The following is a 19,720-nucleotide window of genomic DNA, read 5'->3' as shown; positions in this document are numbered from 1 at the left end:
AGGCTAGCCACCACACTCATTTGTGTGTGTTTGAGTGTCTTCTCAATTGGATTTTTCTGTAGGCACCAATAAGGTAATTGTTTAGGATGAGAGCTCTCTATACTTTTTCAGATGGAAGTTTGTTTAATTCAGAGGATCCATGGGGTGCCTGGGTGGCTCAGTGTGTTAAAGCCTTTGCCTTTGGCTCAGGTCATGATCCCAGGGTCCTGGGATCAAGCCCCGCATTGGGCTCTCTGCTCGGCAGGGATCCTGCTTCCCTTCCTCTCTCTCTGCCTGCCTCTCTGCCTACTTGTGATCTCTGTCAAATAAATAAATAAAATCTTTAAAAAAAAAAAAGAGAGAGAGAGAGAGAATTCTGCAGAGGATCCATCATCTGGCCATAATCTCAATAGCATTTCAAATCAGTAAGCCTTTTTATGGCTTAACCATGGATGCAAGAGACATCCCAAAAGGGAATATAAAAGATGCAGCCCCCACAAGATCCAGGAAGTTCACTCCTAGGGGTGCCTGGGTGACTCAGTCAGTTAAGTGTTGGACTCTTGATCTTGGCTCAGATCATGATCTCAGGGTTGTGAGATCAAGCTCTGTGTCGGGCCCTGAGATGCTCCCCCTCCCTCTCCCCCACCATGGATATGGGCACACACTCTCTCTCTTAAATAAATCAAAAGAAAAGAGAGGAGAGGAAAGGGAAAAAAAGGAAGGAAGGAAGACAGGCAGGCAAGAAAGAAAAGAAAGAGAGAGGGAAGGAGGAAGGAAGAAAAGGAAAGAAAGAAAATTCACTCTTAGATTCCGTCTAAAAAGCCAAAGATCTTTGTTGTCACAGGCAATAAGAATGGTATAGCTGGAACAGTGTCTCTGGTTTCCCATGAGAATGCAAGATGCCTTCAGTCACAGACCCACTAGTCTGTGACACTGGAAGGCGCTGCTGGCGTAGGACTTTTCCAGCAATAACAACACAGTGAAGGTTGACATGACAAAGGCTCCTTATGGATTGGTACCCCTTATGACAAACTCCCCTGAGAGCTGTCACAGTTGGACAAAGAGAATGCTGCTGCTTGGATCTACAGCCTATTCGGCTATCCGCCAGATGCATGTTGGTACATGTATCCTCCGGCTAGTCGAGACCAGGGAGAATAATCTTACGGGTTGCAAAGCCAAGATCTGAAGCCATAGAACAAGACAAAAGGAAAAACCTCATTAGACCTATGGTTCTCCTCTTTGTCCAAACAGCACAGAAGACAGAGACAAAAGAAAACAATGACCATCTCTAGGAGGAGGAAGATCACTAGCAAATGAGTGCTCATAGCATATTTTCTTTTGCTGATCTAAGTTTGGAAAGGAAGAGGCAAACATTTTTTTATCTTTCCCTTGACCAGGTAGTACAGAGATCCAGGAGAGCTGGCTTTGGTAAAAATTCTTACCCTTCATGGATTCTGTCAGTTTACCAAGATTCTGTCTGCAGACTCCAAAATGAGTATGGTGTCCTAGAAAGTCCCATCTGGGGCGCCAAAACTGGAGGGGGGTGCATATGAAAAATAATTTTCTTTCTACCCTTCTTGTTTCTTGACTGAGATACCTTTGTAATAGAAAGATTAGCAGGAAAAAAACAAACAAAAAGTTAAATAACATGTAGCCCTTCTGTCTACAGGGGAGAGACACAGGCAAATCAAGTAACTCTCCAAAATGACCCAGGCCATTATCTTCAATACCACCTTCAGCTAAAAACAAAAGGAAGTTGTTCTTGGGGGGGTGGGGAGGAGCCAGTTATGGGAGGTCACCAGCAAAGCACAGAAAACAAGCATATGGTTGTTAATGAAGATTTAATTCATTGCCTTCTCCATTGATACGCATCTCTAGAGATTTGGTCATCTCCCTCTTCCTGGTACAGTGAGGAAAACACAGCCTTACAAGTGGAGGTTTCTCTTATCCATGTAAATGTCTCTTACAAAAGGGTAACTTCTGCTCAGTTTTTAAAGCTTCTCCTCTCTCTGCAGTTTCTTAAAAATAACCAGCTTGAAGTAATCCTTATGCCAAAGAGGCATATTTTAGGGCAATAAATTCTGTGCCCCCTCAGAGCCTATAAAACCTGCTTGCCCTCCTCCTCTATAGCCTTGTCTCCTGTGCCCTGTACGCTGGCCACACTGCATTGTTCCTGCTCCCTGAAACATAGCATGCAGTCCCTACCTGGCCTGCACTTGGGAGGCTGCTCCTCCTGCAGCGTCCCATTAGCTGCCACCACCTCTCGGAAGTGTTTCCCAGTCCAATCTACACTCCCCACGCAGGGTCATGGTCCTCTCCTCTGTGTGGATCGTATGGTAATTTATATTCTTATGCAACAGATTTTTAGGGAGATTTTTAGGGAGCATTTAATGGCATTTTGTTCCACCTGCCATTCAGGGTGCTGGCGCTAAGGGTCTGGTGGGGACACACGTCTATGAAGCCCAGCTCTCAGATGGCTGAAAGTTCTTTGAAGAAAATAAAACCAACTGAGGTGCTGCAAGAAGCCAATGTAGGCAAGGAAGGGCTCTTGGAGGAGGTGACATTCAAGAAAGGACTAGAGGGGAGAGTATTCAAGGTGGAAGAAACAGCAAGTGTAGTCACACAGCCTTGTGTGCAAACCTGGGTATGCAGTTCTTTCAGCTGCCTCCCGCTCTTGTAAGGAAGTGGACCGTCCTCCTGCATGAGTTCATCTGTGCATGCTTGGTGATCAGCCCAGGTCAGGGATGCAAGACAGAATTGTGGGACCAGGCGTCGGGGAAGATGCTCCTGTGCTTCCCAGCAAACACTCTCCTCCTCATTCTCCCAGCTGGGCACTGACAGCTTTGTTTGCTGAAGCATTTGAGCCCTTGATACCAAACCTCAATTATCTGAGAGAAGGCTATTGCCTCTTTAAAGAGTTCAAAAGCCCAGACTTTTTATAAATAGCTCTGGCCTTTCACCAGCCCTTAAGACTGCGATTTATGGCCCACTTCCCCAGAGGCAGACAGACCAACAGACAGGTTACTTCCCTTGGAGCCAGGTTCCTACAATTGTGGGATGCTCCCACTTCCTCTTTGCATTTTATGACCTCCTGGCAGCTAATCCTGAAATGGGTTCCACGGGAAGGAGGTGAATTGTGCATGACTGCAGCTGCCTCGGAAGCCAGAGGCCCACCAGATTCAGGAAAGGACTGGCAGCCTGGCCTCTTAGCTGTGGCCGGCTCCTCTGGTTCCCAGGGCCTCTCCCTAGCAAGATACCAAGAGTAAAGTCCTTTGCGTGACTGGTCAGCTCTGTGATGTGCCGCAGAGGGACAGATAAAAACCTTCATTCATAATCTCATAATGTAGTGAGGCAGTGTGGCAAAAATGGGATATTTTGGTTGTCACGTGAAAACATTACTCTTTCTTTTAGAGCGCATCCTTAATTGTCTTTAATTACTGAACTCCAGGAGGTCTTATGGCATCTTTTTGACAGACAATGAAACTGAGGCAAAGACTGGCCCATGTTGTGCAGCTAAGAGGTGACAGGTCCAGATTCTGATCTGGGCTTCAAATGCCAGGTTGGGGGTCAAAGGCACCAAGAGCAGTGGGAGGTCAGTGAAAAGAGTGGCCTTTGGGATAGGTGGGTCAGCTTTCAGGAAGGAGGAGACATTGTAAGAGGGGTTACAGTGGAAAAGGAGTAGTCTGTCATGGGACACTGACACTGGGCTGGACCAGAGCTTGTGGAGGCACAAGCCTCCTGATACTTCTCGACAGGTCTTTGCCATAGACCACCAGCCTTTCCTTTTCCACAGCCCTTTCTCTAGTTCGTCTCTCCTCATTCTGATGGGTGAGGAAGTGCTTAGGATCATGGGTTATGAGTTCAAACTCCTCTTACCAGCCCTGGGACTTTGAACAGATGGCTTGACCTTTCTTATCCTCCCTTTCCTCACCTCTGACATGAGCTTGATAACAGCAGGACTTGGGTGAACACAACACTGGTAGCTGATGGTATATTCTTTCTGTGATTGTTGTCCCCAGTCAGTGCTTCTCTTTCTCAAAACAGCTCCTAACTTGTCATTTGCCCTGCTCAGAAACTCAAGACTGAACATGTTATTCTAGTACTCAAGAGCCCCTAAGGCCTGATCCTAAAATCCGCCACAGCCAGGCCATCTTCTGATGGTCTGAAATCCTCAGAGGATACTGTATTCATGGCTTGCAATAGTAGAAAGAACACGAAGTTGGGAGTCAAGAAAAGCCAGTGTTCAAATCCCGGATCTTCCAAAGATCCTATGTGCAGAGGAAATAAACCTCCCAAAGTCTCAGCAGCTTTGCCTGTATGGAGGGGCTCCTCCTCTTCTACCGGCTGCTCTGAGAGGCTGGCACCACATGCTTTGCCTTCTGGAACACCGTGGGTGCTTCTTCCATGTGTTCCCTTGTCTTCATTTCAATAATATATTCATTTCATGCCATATTTATGAACGGGGCTCTGCTAAAAACTCATGATACAGGGTCTCACGAGCAGAACTTACACTGCTGCCTTGCTTTCGGCTTTCCCATCATGCTTGTGTCTTGTTTCGCCACCCAGATGGCCAGGCTTCCCCTAGGTAGGCTCCATGTCTGTGGTGTTCATCCCAGATTCTGGCCTGACAAGAAATCAGTGGTCAATAAATATTTATTGGAAGAATTAATTATTGAAGAGAAGCCTAGAGCACTGTGTTCAGTGTCCAGGAGGCATGTTTGAAACAAGTGATTTGAATCTCAAAGGCCTCAGAAAGTAAATTCATGCTCCTAAGAATATGATGATGAATTAGAATCAGCAGGTAAGTCACAGCCCTAAGACCTGGATAGCAACGATGAAAGAGCATGTCTGCAATAAAGAAGGGGATTCCTTGTGTGAGCAGTTCTCCTTAGTTTTGCTCTGGGCCTCCTGGTTCAGGGGTCCCTCTCCCTCTGGGGGAATGCATTCACGAGTTACAGAGTGCCTACTATGTCCTCCTTCATTGGCACTTTATAGCCACTGTTCCTTTTAATCCCAACACCAACCATACAAGGTTAGAATTAGGATCCCTATTTTACAGATGAGAAATTAAGGCAAAGAAAGGACAAGCAATCCATCCAGGTTACCCAGTACTAACTGGCAGAACCATGATCTGAACCTGAGGCCAGGCCTGGAATCCATGGTCTTTGAATTACCCTACACTTCCTGCACTGGCCAGGTTAGCCCACTGTGGCTTTCAAACTGTACATCTATCGTTCTTTTCTTGGCACCCATTTCCCACGCTAGCGGGATCACATTTGAAAGACTAGACCCAACTCATCAGAGTGTCTTTTCAGCCTTGGACAAGCCCAAACTGCTCTGTGTGTTGGGTGCTGGTAGCACTGAGCTCTGTGCTTCCAACAGTCCCTGAAGGGGGTTGAGACTCAGGACAAGTGGAAACTTTCCCCAATGTCATGCTCAGAGATGGAATTTTTTTTCTCTCCCAGTTTTGAAACTGCAGGATCGGGGCTGCAGTCTGGGCTAGGCTCCGCCAGGTTTGGTGACTTATTTATTGGGTGGCTTTGGTACATACGCTCCTCTGTAGGAATTTGTTTTGGAGGGAAATGGAGATACAAGAGACCCATGGGGCTCCAGTACCCATCTGCCTTTCAAGCCTCACCCAGAGGTAAACCATAACAGTTCTCCAGCTTTGCACCCCGAGCCCAAGCTGGGTGTTTCATTGCTAAAGAGAAAGCATCTGCGCACCAAGAAACAATGAGTTGATGTTGTGTTATTTTGGCTGGAACCAGAGTGAGGTTAGGGACTTGTGTGGGAGATTTGCAAATTTATTAGCTCTCTTCTTCCCTTTTTCACACAAATGTACCCTAATCCCCTTGAGCTATGGGTTAGCTGAGCCAATACAGAGGTCAAGTTGACTTCCTCCCTTGCTCAGTTCCTTCCTTCTAGTTTGAATGCTGGCTTCACCATTTACTGTTTCGGTGGTAATTTGCTTAAATTTTGGAAGCCTCGGTTTCCTTATCTGTAACATGGCCAAAAACATAGCATCTCATAGTTTGTTGGTGAGGCTCAGAAGAGTGAATGTATTTTTTAGCATTTGTCATGGAACCTGGCACCTGAAAAGTACATACTAAATTTAAGCTTCCACTGTTGCTGTTGTTCATTTGGCAAACAGTGACTGTTAATGTACCTTGTGCCATGCGTTGTGCTGGGTGTTGGATATAGTCCATGCTTTCCAGTGACACCCAGCCATGCATTGTGCTGTTTGTTGGATATAGTCCATGCTTTCCAGGGCCCACCCAGCTGATAGGAAGAGATGGCCCGTGAAACACGCAGCTGCAACACAACATCGTAGGTGAAATGACAAATGGAGCACAATATTAGAATTTAGTATATGCCAGGTAAATCTGTGAAGCTCATTACTCATCTTATTTCATTTAATCTTTACAACAGTCTCATGAGGCAGGTACTAGTATTTTCTCCACTTTTCAGACGTGGGAGTTAAAGTGCAGAGGAGTGAAGTAACCTGCCCATGTCAACCCAGCTGTCGGAAGTGGGAATGGAAGCCAGGCAGACTGTACAGGATGCCAGAGGGGTGCCTGGCCACGTAAGGCTGGAGTGGCTGCATGGAAGGAAAGATGTTTGAGTTGATCTTTAAGGTTCAGTAGGCTAAGAAGACCAAGCAGGAGTTAACAGGGGAGGGAACAGCATATGGGGTCCCTTCTACTTGGGGTTTACTCTTGCCCAGCTCTGGAAGGTTTACCACTTGACTTGTTTTCTTTTGTAATCTTTAAAATATAAGTCCCACCTGAAACAAACAAAAAAATTAAAACCTTATTGTGATATCCAAGTGTGCTTATTCCTTCTATCTTCATGGAATCTACTGATATTTTTCTAAGCATTTCTTTCTCTGTCATTAATCAAATCACCAATCAAAGTATTCATTTGAGGAGGACAAAGGAAAGAGACAAGAAAGATGTACCTCCTTCCAGATTTTGGAAATCACCATTTATTAATGACCTTGTTGTATTTCACTCGACCTACATTTTTCAGTTGTATTCAAAAGAATGCCTGAGGCTTTTGCAAAGGCCTTGAACTGGTTCATACTTTTGTGATAGTAATTCTATCAAAGGAGAAGTCCACTGAACTTGCTCTTTGTGAATATGTGCTGGTTTCTGGTGACCACAGCTTTCTTTTCTAGGTGCTCATAAGTCACTAGTTTACCAATAAAATCCAGAATTTTGCCCAGGACCAATGATGCGTTCGTAGGCTTCAGTTTGATGAGTGTAAATACTTAATGAGTTCTCTTGTAATATTAAAAAAGAAAATATATGAATCCCACTTAGTAGTATAATGTGAGGACTGAACAAAAGGATGTGTAGTTTGTAAAGTACCTTCTACAGTGCCAGGGTACATAACTGTTCAGTAAATTCATTCATCCATCCATCCATCCATCCATCCATCCAGCACATTTTTATTAAGCACCTACCATGAACCAGGCACTGTCATGGACATTAGGAATATAGAGGTTAAAAAGACAACATCCTTGCGTTCTCATTGAGTTAACATTCTAGTGGACAAGACAGACAATAAAAAAGTAACCAAAAATGTATATGTAATATAAGAGCAGGTGGTGGTGAAATGTAAAATAGGGTGAGAGGAGATTGGAGGTTGAAGTGGGGAATGTTCAGGACAGGGAAGTGAGATAGGCCTTTATGAAAAGGTGGCAAGCAAAATCCTGAATGAAGTAAGGGAATGAGATATGCAAATATCTGGGCAAATATCCTTCTAGACCAAGGAACCAGCAAATGCAAAGGCCCTGGGGCATAACATGCTTGGGTGGATGGAAGGACCTCAAGGAAGGCCATGTGGCAGGAAGAAAGTGAGTAAAAGGAAGGAGGAGAGTCAGAGGAGGCATAGTCAGGTACAGATCATAGGGAATACTGTTGGTCTCAGATATGGTTTTAAATCAGCCTTTAGATACTGTTTTAATTAGCAATAATCGCGCCTCGGATAAACCTCATTGGCTACGATACTGCCACTGCGCAAAGCTAGATACTGTTTTAAATGAAATGAGAAGCCAGTAGGGAGTGTGTGAGCAGAGAGTTAGTATGGTCCATGCCTTCCAGTAACATCCAGTCTAGTTGGAAGAAAGGACTTTTAAAAAACTAGTTATTACACAGCATGGTAAGTGAAATGGCAGACAAATCACAATACTAGGACTTACTGTGTGCCAAGTACTTTTACCTAATTTAATCTTCACAGTAGGTTTGTGAAGCAGGTACTATTATTCTCCCTCTTGTTTAGATGCAGACACTAAAGATAAAGAAATGAAATAACCTGCCTAATAAGGTCACGCAACTGCTCAGTGTTCTCAGTAAATTCCCTCTGGCAATAGGGCAGAGAATCAGCTAACTAGGGGCTGCAGGAGACAGCAGGGAGACACGGTAGGAAGCGGGTGGGTACAATAATCCAGATGGGAGAGAGGATGGTGGGTGGCTTGCATGGTGGTGGAGATGGTGACAACAGATCAGATCCTGGATTTATCTGAATGTGAACCAGTACGATTTGCTGCTGGATCAGATGTGGGGTGAGGAGTAAAGAAAGAAGCCAAAAATGAGCCCAGGATTTGGGGGCTGAACTACTGGGTAAATTAAATTATTTACTAAGATAGGGGAAAGCTACAGCAGGAGCAGGTTAGGAGAGAAAGTCACAACTTTAACTTGTTTAAAACATATAAAAATGCTTGTTTACTGAGCAGATGAAACTGGCTACCCTTCCCACGCTATTACTGTAGTTGAGGGGCATCTGTAGTTAAAATAGTTAAAGAGTGCTTTTCAGGCAAGTCCTTCCCCTCCTCTCCCGGTGTCCCCACTCCCCCCATTCCTCCCTGGGGTTCCAGAGAGAAGCTATCCCTGTGTGACCTTCTCACATTGTTTTTACACCTTTAACTTTGTGTTTGCAGTTTTGACCTGAAGAGAGCAGTTTCACCTCAACTTGTACTGGGGTCAAGGGAAGGCATCCTTCCTTGAACTCTTTCCATGCCTCCCTCCTCACACTGCACCCAGAAGCACTTTTTTGAATGTAGATTATAGTCCCCTGCTGGCCCCAGGAAAAGTGGAGGTGGGTTGGGGGCCTGGGATGGAAAGTGTGAAGTCTTTCTCCCCAGCCAGAGGAAGCCCTGGTGATTCAGTGAGCTGAGGTGCTAAGTTAGGAAGGAAAATAGCACATAGCAAGGAGATCTTTATCTGAACCATTTGTCTGCTGTCCCCTATCCCCCATGAAGGGCTTCCCTGGGGGCTCACAGCCTCTTCCTGCTCTTGCCACATGACGGGGGTTGACTGAGTTCTAAAGAACTGCCAACCCAGTTCAGCTCAGCCATCTTTTCTTTGGGGAATTCTTACAGATTTCTCTTTGACTTTGCTTTATGGGGTGTGTATGTGTTGTAGGGACTAGGTTCTGGGAGGACCTCCCACCAAAGACTCTTTCTTTATCCTATGGCTCACACCTCAGATTTTTCCCTGAGTTTTCAGCTCAAACGTCACTTCCTCAGAGCAGCCTTCTCTGACCACCATGTGGGTCATTCTCCACCAGGTCACCTGATTTCCCTGTAGCACTTTTCACTTGCTACTTCACTGACCTTTCAGCAGGAGAGGAAGCTGCTCTGTCTAACCCTCCTTTCCCCTCAGGACTTCCCAGTCATGTCAGATCCCACCTCCCCATGTCCCTTTCTGGGTCTGAGCTTTCTTTGTCTCTCCGCCTGCCCGTGTCTCTGTGATTCTTTTTCTTCTCCTTGTCCCTCTGTTTCTCTATTTCTGTATCCCTTTCTCTTCTTCCTTGTCTCCTACTCATCCTCTCTCTCCTTATTCTGACTCCTTCCCCCCCCCAAGATTATTTATTCATTTGACAGAATGAATAAATAATGTGCTCTTTCTAGAGCACAAGCAAAGGGAGTGGCGAGAGGAAGAGGGAGAAGCACTGAGATCATGACCTGAGCTGAAGACAGATGCTTTCCTGACTGAGCCACCCTGGTGCCCCGTTCTGATGACTTCTTTTTTTTTCTTTTTTTTTTTTTTTTTAATATTTTATTTATTTATTTGACAGAAATCACAAGCAGGCAGAGAGGCAGGCAGAGAGAGAGAGAGAGAGAGGAGGAAGCAGGCTCCCCACCGAGCAAAGAGCCCGACGTGGGGCTCAATCCCAGGATCCCGAAATCATGACCAGAGCCGAAGGCAGAGGCTTTAACCCACTGAGCCACCCAGGCGCGCCCCCCACCCCCGTTCTGACTTTTTTTTACCTCATGGTAACTACTATACGTACACACACTTGTTGACCCCAGACAGGAGTCTGTGTGAGATAGGTCATTATTGTCCCCATTTTCCAGATGGGGAAATGGATGCTCAGGCAGATTTTGTGACTTGTCTGTTCACACAACCAGTGTATGGCCCAGCTGGGACTTGAATCCAGGTCTTCTGATGTTTATGCTCTACGTAAGGCCATGGTTCTGACATAAAACAAATGTTATTTTCTGACGACATGGTGATCACCATTCTACTTCTCCAACAGGTGAACATGAGGCTGGGAAGGCCAAGAGGGTGCCTGGATGGGGTAGGGAGGCTTGTGAGGTCACACCTTATAGTCACCCCTCATACACACTCTGCTCCTGAGAGAAGTGGGGAGTCCCTGCAGACAGTCCAGGTGCTGTCTGCAGGCCTGTTTGGTTTAGTTGTAACCCGAAGGCCAGAGAAGCTTGGGAAATTTAGAGCTGGAAGGAGAGAAGCAGCTACAAACTGCATCTACCAGTTCATCTGTGACAGATATGACTGGAAGTCTGACTTCAACAGACCCTTTTTTTGGAAAGAGGTGGTGAGAAGGACAGGAATAAAACTCAGTTCTTATTGACCCTACCAGAAGCACGAGCTCTTCACACTTCAACAGGATGGCAGAAAGATGATGATGGGTCGGCCTACACCACAATCTACCAGGCAACATTTTCAAGACAAGTTTGGGGCAGCCTTGGAAGTAGTTCCGCCCCAGCTGGCCTGACCTGGCAGGGAGAAGTTATTGTTGGAGAGCAGGTGAGAAACATTCACCTGATGCTTTGGGCTGCTGGCCTCACCCTGAGTGGGCTGGTAATCATTATTTATAAGGCTGGCGTATTCACACCACTGAAGTCAGGAGAGGCAGGATGGAGACAGCTTCTAACAAACGAGTTATTTATATCTACATCCCAGACCTCAGAAGGAAAATTCCCATACTTAGACATTCCTAGATGGCCTGCGACACAGGATATTTAAAGTAACAATGGGCCAAATTCTTGCTCACATTTTTGGCAGTAATCCAGTCTGAAAGTCCACAAGAAAGACTTGTGGGGCCGTGTTGCTTCAGCAGAGGGGAAAAAAAGGCTGTTTCTAATTTGGGATTTACTTAAGATCTGACTTCCCCCTTCCTTCCTGGAATTACAAGGAAAACATGATTTTGATTTCAGAGACAACATTCTATGTAATCTACTTTGGAAGGTTTTAGGAGTTGTAGATCTGCGGCTACCCCCACCTTGAAAAGCGGGGATGTAAAATCAACTAATAGGATACACTTTGAAAAACTGTGGAATTCCCTCCACATTTTTTTTTTTTTTTTAAATTTGGGAGTGGAAGTAGTTACTATCTATGGGCAGGCTGGTTGCCAAACTCTCAATGCTGCAAATGACTCGGTAGAACTGGACATAGCCCTCTACAAAAGTCAGTGACCCATTTAAGGTATAACGTGGTAGAGCCACCTGGCTGGCTCAGTTGGTGGAGTGCATGACCCTTGATCTCAAACCCTACCTTGGGTATAGAAATTATTAAAAAAAAAAAAAAATCTAGGGACACGTGGGTGCCTCAGTCAGTTAAACATCCAACTCTTGATTTTGGCTTGGGTCATGGTTTCAGCATCATGAAATCGACCCCTGCATCAGACTCTGTACTCACACAGTCTGTGTGAGATTCTCTAACCCTCTTTCTCTGCCTCTCCCTCTGTGTGTGCGTGCATGCTCTCTCTCAATAAGTAAATAAAATATTAAAATATACATATATATACACATTATATATCATATTTGTGTGTATATATATACATATATATGTATGTGTGTGTAAATATATGTTAATGTGTGTATATATATGTTAATAATAAAATATTAAAATATACATATATATATTATATATCATATAATGTGTGTGTGTGTGTATATATACAAAATGTTAAAAAAAAAAAAAAGACATGACATAGTAGCATTAGTTCCAAGGAAAATCTCAGACAGGGTTGAAAATGATGACTTATACTTACACAGTTGTACTGAGGATTAAGGCCCTCCCAAACCTAGGATCTTTCTAAGTGCCAATCTTCTCAAGAAGGAGAGAATGTACCGACTCCATCAGCTAGGATGCCTTTGACTGTAAGTCATGAAAATTACCTACCTCAAACTGCCTTTAATTAAAAGAAAGATGTGTTCACTTCTGTAAAAGAAGTCTCCAGGTGTAGTGACTTCAGGATTGGCTAATTAGGCCACGCAGTGATATCACAAAGGTTTCAGAATCTCTTCCTATCTTCTCTCTGCCATCCAGCTTCTGGGCCATATCCTCAGATCAGCTCCTTTCATGGTATGAAAATTGCAGTTCCAGTGTCACAAAGATACTATATAGTGTGTTCCTTTCTTCCTTGTTTCTCATTTTATGAATGAAGAAACTTCCCAGAAACCCTCAGCAGATTTCCCCTCACATCCCGTAGTTGTCACTGTCCACATGTCCATGCAGAACCAGTGACTGGCAAGGGGACTGAGCCCAGCATGCTTTGATTATACTCCTTAGAGTTTATCTGTGACTAGAATTCCATTTCCCTTAATTGTATAGCAAAGGGATGAACTCTGGAAGAAACTTGGGGTAAGTTAGGCAAGGTCTTGTAGTGTTTGGTAGAGTTGGACTTTCATTCTAAGCTCAATGGGAGGAAACTGAAGACTTTAAAAAAATTACTTACTAAGCAATTTTTTATTTTGTAATAATTTTAGATCTACAGAAGAGTTACAAAGGTAGTACAGGAAATTCCCTATATTCTTCACCCACCCTCTGCTAATGTTAGTATCTTTCATGGCCATAGTATATTGGTTAAAATTGGGAAATTAACATTGGTACAATACTATACAAATATTATTTAGATGTTGTCAGTTTTTTCCCACCATCTTGTATTTAGTGCTCCTGTCTCTTCCGTCCTTCCTAGTATTTGACAATTTTTCAGTCTTGCTTTTGATTGCCTTGATACTTTTGAAGAGCACTAGGCAGGTATTTTGAAAACTGTCTCTCAATTTGAGTTTGTCTGCTCTTTTCTCATGATTCCACTAAGGCTATGAATTTGGGAGAAGAATAAGAGAGGTGATGTGCCCTTCTTGTCACATGATTTCAGGGAGTATGAGATGTTAGTGTGGCTTATTACTGGTGATGTTTAATTTTGATCACTTGGTCAAGGTGGAGTCTGCCAGATTTCTCCACTGTGAAGTGACTGTTTTTCCCTTTCCATGCTCTGTTCTTCGGAGGCAAGTCACTAGGTCCAGCCCACACTCAAGGGGAGGAAGAAACTGGAAGGTTTTAAGAAGGGCAGTGACAAGAAAGGAATGGATAAATAAATGATGGTTACTTTGGAATACACTTCTCTAAGTAGTACAGACCTGGAGCTGATGGCCCAGTGAAAGCTGTGTATCTTGAAGATGGCAGTCTTTCCTGTTCTCTCCTGTTGATTGTCGTGGCTCTCTTTTAAGGAGAGTGTCACACTGTCTAAATTTTGTCCTCACTCAGAGATGTGCCACGTGGTAGATCTTCTGGAGAGGGAGGAATTTCCTGTATACCCCAGTAATGGCTCCAACATGCTGCCCTGTGTCAAGCCCCACCCCTTGCACCCACCATACACACCCTCCCATGGGCCAGCAGGGCTCTTGTTTTTGGTCACTGTCTTCCTTGGGCAGGGCAAGCAGAGAATGTGTGTGTCCTGTGGTCCAGGTGAGGTTTATGGCTGGGTATAGAGAGAGAGCTATCACAACATGAGGTAGAAACAGGAATGGTAAGGCTGTAAAATGAAATGTCATGCAATACCACTTACTAAAAATAAGACTGGAGCTTTGGAGATACCGAAGGAAGGCCATCCATGTATGTGTGTAGTTTTCTGCAGTGTGATCCTCTGTGCGGTTTAGAAAGTTGGAAGGACAGTCTCTGCACACTTAATGTTTGTTCAGTGAATGACGGGTATACTCCAAAATGTCACACCGAAGTTGGGAATTTGGTGGGGAATTTTATTTTATTTTTTTCTGTTGGTTTTTTTTTTGCAAAAGTCATGTTATTTTTTAAAAATATATTTCAGTCCTTATATTTCTTTAAAAATTAAGTGCCACCTTTGTTCTTTTTCTGAATCTGGTCAATTATCATTCTTCTTATACTGCCCTGGTCTAAGCAGTTGAATGTTCACTGTTGACTGTTAACAAACACTTGTGGTAACCATACATGTTCTAGAAGGGTCAGAAGAACCAAATGGTGTAACTGGCTTCTTCTTTTCTCCTTGAGGTTATTTTGTCACAGGCAAATGGTAAAGGGAGCTCAGGGCTGGGAATTTGCGAGCTTCATGTTTGCAAATTACTGGCCCCAGATACCTTCCCAGTCCATGAGTGATTCTACAGCAGTGCAGCCGGTCCTTCTTACCTGGCAGCTAGGGCTCAGGCCTCCTCAGCCATCCCCAGCTGGCTGTCCAGACACCATGCTGATGCCCCTTCCCAGTGTCCATGAGTGGGCACATGGGTAGGAAAGCAGGGGTTCAGGAGTCAGGCCTGTGTGACCTTGGGCACATGACTCTACCTTCTAGACCCTCAGTTTTCTCATCTGTAAAATAGGGGAAATGAAAAGTACTAATACAGAGAGAAGATTAAAAGAAAAATAGGTAAAAAGCAGTTGATTGGTATAGTACCAGGCATATGATAAATACTCGCGTGTCAGCTGTATCAATAGAAGCTGGTCTTAGTCATAGCCGCATTCTCTCACGCGGCTAGCTTTAGAATGGAAATATAATAAAGCCCGAGACCACTTGTTCACTCTTTTTTCACTCCTTTTGTTCACTCCACCCTCCACACGGGTGGAGAGCCCAGCACAGTGCTTGAACTCATACCCATGAGATTAAGATGTGAGCTGAGATCAAGAGTCAAATCCTTAGCTGACTGAGCCTCTCCAGTGCCCCTTGTTCTTTCCTTTTTAACTCTCCTCTCAGTGTATCTTGAATTGATTATGCACTGTCCCTCATGTGCCAGATGGTGTGCTGGAAGCTTCCCTGTGGATGTGGACTATATTGAAATACTGAACCCCTGGGTGCTCAGGGTAGTGGGTGTAGCTTGAGAGGATAGAGCTCCTGGACTCTGGAGTGCTGCTGCCCTTTGCTGGCAGATCTTAATGGTTTAACTGAGTGGGCAGTTTCTGTGTGTGCTGTGACAAAGGCCAGGCAGCACTGATGTCACAAACAAGAAAGGCCAAGTTTCCCACATCCTCACAGAACACATCCTCTAGTAAGGATGAGACATGTTGTGAACAAGTTTTGAAGGTCGTTAAATTGCTGGATATTGCAGAAGTGGCAGGAAGAACCAAGAAGAGATCAGAGAGAGTCAGGGCAAAACTCTCTTGGGTCGTGGTATCATTATGGTTGAGGTCACTTTTGAGGCATTTTTTTAGATTTAGACTACAGATTAGGCTTATAAATGTTTGAAAACCATTCACTGTTTCCTAGAGAGAAAACCTGGCTCCTATTCTTTGCTTTACAGCTAACCTGTTATGTGACCTTGGACAAGCCACTTAGTCTCACATCCCCATCTATATATATATTGGAGGTGGGTGGATTGGACCAGGGATTCTTAACATTTTGGGAGGTTCACATGCCCCTCTGAGAAACTGATGGGTGTCTCTCAGATAAGAAGCAGAAATTTTTCTAACAATGTCAAGGGGTTCCTTTTAACGCCCTCCCCACCGCCTTGCCCCCAAGTTCTGGGCTAAGAACCACTGGCTTCCATGAGCTTAGATTTCCTTTCTGAGATTGTGACTCTAGTATGTGTATATGAGTGACTTGCCTGCAGGGTGGGCAGCCTTAGGAAGCCCTCTGGGTGGAGTTTGGGATATCATGATTTCAGTTAAAGTGCCCAGTGAGGCCAATCAGACTTGACACTAGCCAGCATCATAACTGGAGAGCCAGGCAGGTAATATAAAATAAAAAAAAAGAGAAGCAGGCTGGACTATGGGACATCATGTTACAAACGTCATCAATGTCTGTGGGCATTCAACCCAGGGGAACTGGGAAGTGCAAAGGGAGGGGATGCTGTGGGAAGGCAAGGGGACCCTGCCCAGTTTGGAAAGGGCAGTCGCCTTTCAGCTCCAGCCAATTCCTACCATGGGAGAAATGGGCACTCAGAGCACCAGCTATTTTTTTTTTTTAAATATTTTATTTATTTATTTAAAGATTTTATTTATTTATTTGACAGACAGAGATCACAAGTAGGCAGAGAGGCAGCCAGAGAGAGAAGGGAGGAAGCAGGCTCCCTGCTGAGCAGAGAGCCGGACGTGGGGCTCGATCTCAGGACCCTGAGATCATGACCTGAGCCAAAGGCAGAGGCTTTACCCCACTGAGCCTCCCAGGCGCCCCCAGCACCAGCTATTTTTATTTTCCAAGAGAAGTTGTATATCTGGGTTTGGAAACCTCTTATTTTTCAAATTAGTTTTTGAAAACACTGGACCAGCATTCTGTGATTTCCTGCCTCCGTGGTCCAGGCTGCTGGCATAAGATGGAGAAACTGAGGCTCAGCAATAGATAACTAAATTCCTGTATTCTCTGCCATCCCATGTGAGCCCCGTTTTCATCTCTGATAGTAGTAAGAGCATTCATTGGGGTTGTGCACAGCCAGTATCTCATCCACCAACTGTTATTAGAAGGGCAAGCATTCTCCCAAGGTCATGTGAACTAGTGAAGATGACAGAACAGGTACCTGAGCACTAGGGACCGTAAGACTCAGTGCTCTTCTCACCACATCGCCCTAAGAGGGGGCCTGTGGAAGTGGCAGTCACTACTAGGAGAGCCCCAAGGCTGTGCCCACTCTGGGAATTAGCCCTGGCTGGATAGATACTAGTTCTCTAATCAGATTAGGCCTGGCATCTCCAAGAGCTTTAGTAATCCAGGGTTAGCTGGAGCATTGTCTGGAAATCAGTCAAGCAGTAACCTGGGGATTTGAGAGGAGCACTGTTTCTAAACTGGGGACCCCCTACCCTTGCCAGAATCCATCTCTGACCTGACTGCTTTGGCTCCCTGATCCGTGCCTGCTCCATCTACTCCAGGACTGGCACAAAGAACATGACTTTGCCCCTAGACATCCAAAGAGGATGGCCTAAGCCCTTCACCCCATGTAGGCATCTACTCCCTTGCAGCTGCTGCCCCAGTCAACCGCAAAGCCAGCAGAACACATTTGTGAATTGTTAAGTGGAAACTTACACGTCTCTCTCTTCCGTGTAAGATTCTTGTCCCTGGCCACCACAGCCCAAATAATTCCATTGTTGGGGGAAACTGGTCCTCTTTTGATGGCACAAGGAATCAGGAAGGCTGGCCAGTAGCAATGTTGGGAGGGTTCTTGTAATGTCATGTGGTAATGGAGGATCCCTCCTGAGGTCAGTTTGGAGATGTGGCCTCAAAATTTAAATGCGGTGCTGTGGTGAGGTGGTTAGACCAGGATTCAATCTCTTGTCAATTAGTCTATGTAATCTTGGTTAAAGATCACCTACTCTGCCAACTTGTAGTACAGAGGCACAAGTGTAAGGAAAACTTTCTGGGAACACAGGAAAATATCCAATGGGAGGTGATACTTGGGTTGGGTTTGGAAGTTAAAGACCGACCTTATTATGCAGTACACAGGCTCTCCACTTATCAGCTGTGTAGACTTGGGCCAATAACTTAACCTCTCTGAGCCTCAGTTTTCTCATCTGTGAGACTGATTATATCACCCTAACTTGACTGTTCTCAAGACTATAGATGGTAACACAGCATCTTTGCTCAGAAGCAGTAGCTTTTGTAGTGATTTCTTAAGGCCTCTAGATTCTCGTTACCCTATTGAAAGCTTACCAGAAGACAGTGGGTATTCTAACTACTGATCTCAATTAGCGTGTCATCTGGAGTTCCATTATCCTGCTTTGTGGATGGTACATTTTTCTATTCAGAGTTGCCATTCCCTGGGAAGGGAGCCAGTCAGAAGTCTACCTGAGTCTCTTCATGTACAGGAAGGCCGGAAGGAAAAGAGGCCAGACCCAAGGGAGGAGAAGGTGGAAAGGAAGAGAACAGGGAGGGTTCCAAACTTTTCAACAGTTAAATGTTAATGTAGGTGTCAGCATAGGAAGCGTCTTCTAATGACAGAAGGAAACGAGGGAGTTTGTCAATCATCTCCTGCTTAACAGATACAGATGTATTCCTAATTATCCTTCGCCTCAGGCCTTGAGGCCCAGGTGGGCTCCAGAAGGCCTGTGTTCCTGCCAGACTTAAGTCCTTAAGGAACATCATGTAGACAATTGGAATGCCATTTATCGTGCAAAACACAATAAAACCCTGAGCTCTCTTCCCGTCTCAAAAGACCCATAAATTATGAAAATAATACCTGCCCCAGGCCACGGACATATTGTTTTATTAAAGTTCCGATGAATAAACTTCAGGCTCTTAAAAATGTCCTCTTGGCTTTCATCTGGCACACACCTTTAGCATGGAGCTGTCGGTCTGCCTGGGTTCATTTGATTACCTCACAAAGGTACTTTGGAAAGTGGAGCTCATTTCAAGTTGTGCCTTCAACAGGCTGGAGGGGATGGCCAGGGAGCTGCAGGGGTGCCTTGGGCCTTCCTGGCCATACAGCAGAGTTGTGTGTAGGGGGTATATCTTGGGTTTTGCCCCCAGATCAGGGACCAACGCGCTCTTTTGTGGAATGAGCACCAGGCTTATAGTGTCTCTTAGAGGAGTTATCTGGTTATCAGAATGCAGAGGGTGGAAATTCTGCTTCTTCCCCCTTATTTTAAAATTCAGTCACTGGGGAGCCTTTTAAATTCATCTTCTGCTTCTAACAAATTGAGCTATTAAGACTTCAACTCGTTTTCCCCATCCATCCCAACCACATCTTTGGCATGTGTTCGGAGCCTGTGTCTGTACCTCTAAGGCAGCTAACAGGTAGTGTCTGCTGTGTACTTGTCAATTTCCTGGCAAAAGAAAGCATTCTATTCAGCAACTGCTAACCATTATTGCCCAAGGCCATTTTGTAACTGGGAACGGAGGGGAGAAAGGGCCAGTCAGGGAAGGAAAGTTAAGGGAGGCAAATGTGGAGCTTTTTCTCTGGACAGGGAGTTTTTTTTGTTTGTTTTTTTGTTTTTTTAAACCAGTGCATGTTTGTTCAAACAGCACTTGGATTAGTGAGATTATAAGCACCCAGCACCCTGCGTTAAGTTTTTGTTATTTTTAATATCTGAATATGAGACAGTGTAAAACCAGGCTGGGCCAAGTATCAGGAATTCCAAGGCTGAATCTAAGCCTGATACACAGCAATGGATACTGAAGGGATTAAAAAGAAAAGCCATCAGCAGTGTGACACTTACCTGGTCAGCACGGGAAGACTTTGGAGCACAGATTCCTCTTCATCCATTTGAGAACAGGACAGGGCACTTGGTCTGGCCAAGGAGGTAGAGCAGACAGGACCACA

The 19,720-nt window shown here is 44.8% G+C and overlaps 1 long non-coding RNA gene and 1 pseudogene across 2 annotated transcripts; both read right to left on the bottom strand.

The window, feature by feature from the left end:
- Nucleotides 1–1,809: 1,809 nt before the first annotated feature.
- Nucleotides 1,810–12,779, bottom strand: LOC116586414. 2 transcript variants are annotated; one of them, XR_004284029.1, is made up of 3 exons: nucleotides 12,411–12,779; nucleotides 6,146–6,291; nucleotides 1,810–4,603 (listed from the first exon to the last, which is right to left on the bottom strand). It is a non-coding gene; the product is annotated as an uncharacterized LOC116586414 (long non-coding RNA). The 2 variants fall into 2 exon arrangements; XR_004284028.1 differs by having other exon boundaries at nucleotides 12,280–12,775.
- LOC116587324 lies at nucleotides 7,882–8,008 on the bottom strand (annotated as a pseudogene).
- Nucleotides 12,780–19,720: the final 6,941 nt, after the last annotated feature.

Source organism: Mustela erminea, chromosome 3, assembly GCF_009829155.1.
Source record: "Mustela erminea isolate mMusErm1 chromosome 3, mMusErm1.Pri, whole genome shotgun sequence".
In the NCBI taxonomy this organism is placed as follows: Eukaryota; Metazoa; Chordata; class Mammalia; order Carnivora; family Mustelidae; genus Mustela; species Mustela erminea.
The sequence above is the reverse complement of the archived record's forward strand: the minus strand, read 5'-3'. Positions and strand labels throughout refer to the sequence as shown.